The 4,114-nt window shown below is 43.9% G+C and overlaps 1 protein-coding gene across 2 annotated transcripts in view; it reads left to right on the top strand.

Moving 5' to 3' along the window:
• Positions 1-4,114, top strand: part of IPPK (inositol-pentakisphosphate 2-kinase) — a 325,056-nt gene that overhangs the window by 28,066 nt on the left and 292,876 nt on the right. The window lies entirely within an intron of this gene.

The following is a 4,114-nucleotide window of genomic DNA, read 5'->3' as shown; positions in this document are numbered from 1 at the left end:
CTGTAACCACTTGCTGACCGGGGTGTTTACACCCCCTTCCTGTCCAGGCCAGGCCATTTTTCAGTATTCAGCGCTGCGGTACTTCAACTGACATTTATTCAGTCATGCAACGCTGTACTGAAACTAATTTTATACCATTTTTTGGGGACGGATAGAGCTTTCTTTTGGTGGTATTTAATCACCACTGGGGTCTTTATTTTTTACTATATAACAAAAAAGTACCAAAATATATATTTTTTTAAATGGTTTGACCTTTTATTATTTTAGGAAACATTTATTTGTACCCTGTACCCAATTTTTTGGTAAAAATATAAGAAGCGGGGTCACATCGGGTAAATAGACACCAAACATGTCAAGCCTTAATATTGCGCACGCCCGTGAAATCGCAAAAAACTATCATAGCCAAAATTGGCAATAGGCGCTGCTTTAAAAGATTTTAGCACTCAAAACTTTACTGTTATCAGTGATTGATGACCCTAAAATTATTGCTTTTACTGGGACAATCGCAGCGATATGTATCATGTGCGGCGTAATGGGCGCAATCGTCATTTTTGAGTGTAGGCACACCTAATGCATTTTTATGCATCATACAAGTGATCGGGCGTCTTTACAGACGCTGGACCGCTTGTATGTAAAAGGCCATGGCTGGCTGTTTAAAATCCTGCCGGACTCCCGCTCGTGCGCGCCCCCTGGCGAGCGGGCACGAAGGATGTCTAAAGACGCCCACCCGCACCCAGGAGACTTTGTCCGGCCGTCTTTCAGCGTTCGGGCAGTGGTTAAAACATAACTTAACTCTGGTTTATCACACCTGGGTTCAATTTCTCTAGCCACACCTGTTCGCAATCAAGAAATCACATAAATAAGACTTGACTGACGAAGTGAAGTAGACCCAAAAGATCCTCAAAAGCTACACATCATGCCGAGATCGAAAGAAATCCAGGAACAAATGAAAGAAAGTAATTGAGATCTATCAGTCTGGAAAAGGTTGTAAAGCTTTGGGACTCCAGTGAACCACAGTGAGAGCCATTATCCACAAATGGCGAAAACATGGAAAAGTGGTGAACCTTCCCAGGAGTGGTACAGTAGAAAGGCATCATGGCACACTCACAAACCAGCATGTAAAACAACTTGTCTCACCACTAAGGACAATGACAGAGGTTTGGATAAACATCTTCTGCAAAGGATGTGTAAGCCGCACTGCCGCGCCAAGGCACCTCTTATAGTGCTGTCCTAACTCTAAACTATGAGAGTCTCCATCTTGGAGCACATGGGGGCAGAAGATATCAAAGTGGGTGCAGGCCTGTCAGGAGGACGCCCCACCTCCTTAAAGGTACAGAGACACACAAGGGATCCCGCACATCCCATTGGCAGCTGAGAAACCCCATGCGTCGCTGCACCAAATCGGTAAAGCAAAACAAACGACAAACGCACTTAACAATTTGTTACCAGTTATACAGTAAGGTGCACACGAAATGGGCTTTGAACAGTGGTACAGTAGAAAGGCATCATGGCACACTCACAAACCAGCATGGAGATGGAGACTCTCATAGTTTAGTGAGTGAGTGCCATGATGGTTTGTGAGTGTGCCATGATGCCTTTCTACTGTACCACTGTTCAAAGCCCATTTCGTGTGCACCTTACTGTATAACTGGTAACAAATTGTTGAGTGCGTTTGTCGTTTGTTTTCCTTCCCAGGAGTGGGCGGCCAACCAAAATTACCACAAGAGCACAGCGACGACTCATCTAAGAGGTCACAAAAGACCCCACAACAACATCCAAAGAACTGCAGGCCTCACTTGCATCAGTTGAGGTCAGTGTTCATGACTGCACCATAAGAAAGAGACTGGGCAAAAATGGCCTGTATGGCAGAGTTCCAAGACGAAAACCGCTGCTGAGCAAAAAGAACATAATAGCTTGTCTTCGTTATGCCTGAAAACATCTTGATGATCCCCAAGACTTTTGGGAAAATACTCTGTGGACTGACGAGACAAAAGTTGAACTTTTGTCTCGTCATACAAAAGTTCTGGGGACTCTTACGTCCCATTACATCTGGCGTAAAAGTAACACCGCATTCCAGAAAAAGAACATACCAACAGTAAAAATATGGTAGTGGTATTGTGATGGTCTGGGGCTGTTTTGCTGCTTCAGGACCTGGAAGACTTGCTGTGCTAAATGGAACCATGAATTCGGCTGTCTACCAAAAAATCCTGAAGGATAATGAGCGGCCATCTGTTTGTGACCTCAAGCTGAAGCGAACTTGGGCTCCGGAGCAGAACAATGATCCAAAACACACCAAGTCCACCTAACAAAATTAAGACTTTGGAGTGGTCTAGTCAAAGTCCTGACCTGAATCCTATTGAGATGCTGTGGCATGACCTTAAAAAGGCTGTTCATGCTCAAACCTTCCCTTGTGGCAGAATTACATCAATTCTGCGAAGATGAGTGGACCAAAATTCCTGCACAGCGCTGTAACAGACTCATTGCAAGTTATCGCAAACGCTTGATTACAGTTCTTGCTGCAAAGGGTGGCCCGACCAGTTATTAGGTTTAGGGGACAAACACTTTTTCACACAGGGCCATGTGGGTTTGGATTTTGTTTTCCCTTAATAAAAACCTTCCTTTTAAAAACTGCATGTTGTGTTTTACTTGTGTTTTTATCTTTGACTAATCTATTTACATTTGTTTGATGATCTGAAACAAAAAAGTGTGACAAACGTGCAAAACAATGAAAAATCAGGAAGGGGGCCCCACACACACACACACTCACTCTCTCTCTCTCTCTCTCTGGGTCTGAACGTACGAATTGTGGCTGTCAGCGACTAGTCAATGTTAGGGCAGAATGGAGAGTGGCAAAACTGGTACAAGACAACAGAAGGGCAACAGTGCATCAAATTACTGCAGATCTTAATCAGGGATCTTCTCAAATGATCTCTGAACGCACTTTTCGCCGTACACTGCATTGTATGGGATATGGAAGCTGTAGTCCTGTTCGAACACCTTTGCTGTCTACAGTTAACAAAACGTCTCCAATTCGCACAGGAACACAAGGATTGGACAGTTGAGCATTGGAAAAGAGTCATGTGGTCCGATGAATCACATTTCCAGTTGCATCATGCAGATGGCAGAGTGAGAATTTGGTGGAAACGGCATGTATGAGTACAACCCTTCAAGCTGGTGGGGGCAGTGTTATGGTTTGGGGCATGTTTTCCTGGCATGAATAGCACAACATACCAAAGTATCGTTGCTGATCAAGTTCACCCTATCATGTTGATGGTGTATCCCAATGGAGATGGCTTCTTCCAACAAGAGAATGCGCCATGCCACAGTGCTCGTATTGTGCAGGAGTGGTTTCAAGAACATGAGGACATGTATATTAGAGGTGCACCGAAATCGACATTTTAAAAACTAAACCGAAATAAAAAATATTAAACCGAAAATGTTTTGTATTAAAATTTTTGTCACATTTAAAATTTTTTTTATTTTTAATCATTTTTATTTAAATATGTTTTACTTTACTTTTAGGAGCTTCAGGGAAATATTAGGGGTCTACACAGACCACTGTCAGGTACGTAACTCCAATTTTTTTTTTTTTTTTTTTTTTGCAGTCCCTGTTATCATTGAACAGGAATCCTGAGTATTCCTGTTCATTCATAACATGAGAACAGAGTATGTTTACTATAACCACAATCCTGAATGAACAGGTGATGTAGATCACTCCCATTCATTTCATAATTGAGGATGTAATAAACATACTATGTCCTCAACTATGTACAAACCCTCAGCATTCGCTGAGTGTTTGCATTGACTCTCCTTCCTGACAGCTGTCACAGGAGGCTGAGCGAGTGGAGCTGGAGGAGAGCTCAGCCTCCTGTGACAGCGCTGGCTGTCTCCGCCCACGGTGTGGGAGGAGAGATGCCGGCCGCTCACAGCGCTCTCCTCCCGCAGCGATCGGCCAGCTGTCACACTTTTTCTCTCCTCCCTGCTGGGAGACACCGCAGCGCCCAGCGGGGAGGAAAGAAAGCAGGGATGCGCTGCTGTATCGGCAGAAATATGGCGCTTTCTGCATTTAGCCAAAAGTGCTATTTTCGGCTGATATATCGGTGCTATATATATA

This window comes from Nanorana parkeri, unplaced genomic scaffold (assembly GCF_000935625.1).
Source record: "Nanorana parkeri isolate BGI_ZX_2015 unplaced genomic scaffold, ASM93562v1 scaffold526, whole genome shotgun sequence".
NCBI lineage: Eukaryota > Metazoa > Chordata > Amphibia > Anura > Dicroglossidae > Nanorana > Nanorana parkeri.
The sequence above is the reverse complement of the archived record's forward strand: the minus strand, read 5'-3'. Positions and strand labels throughout refer to the sequence as shown.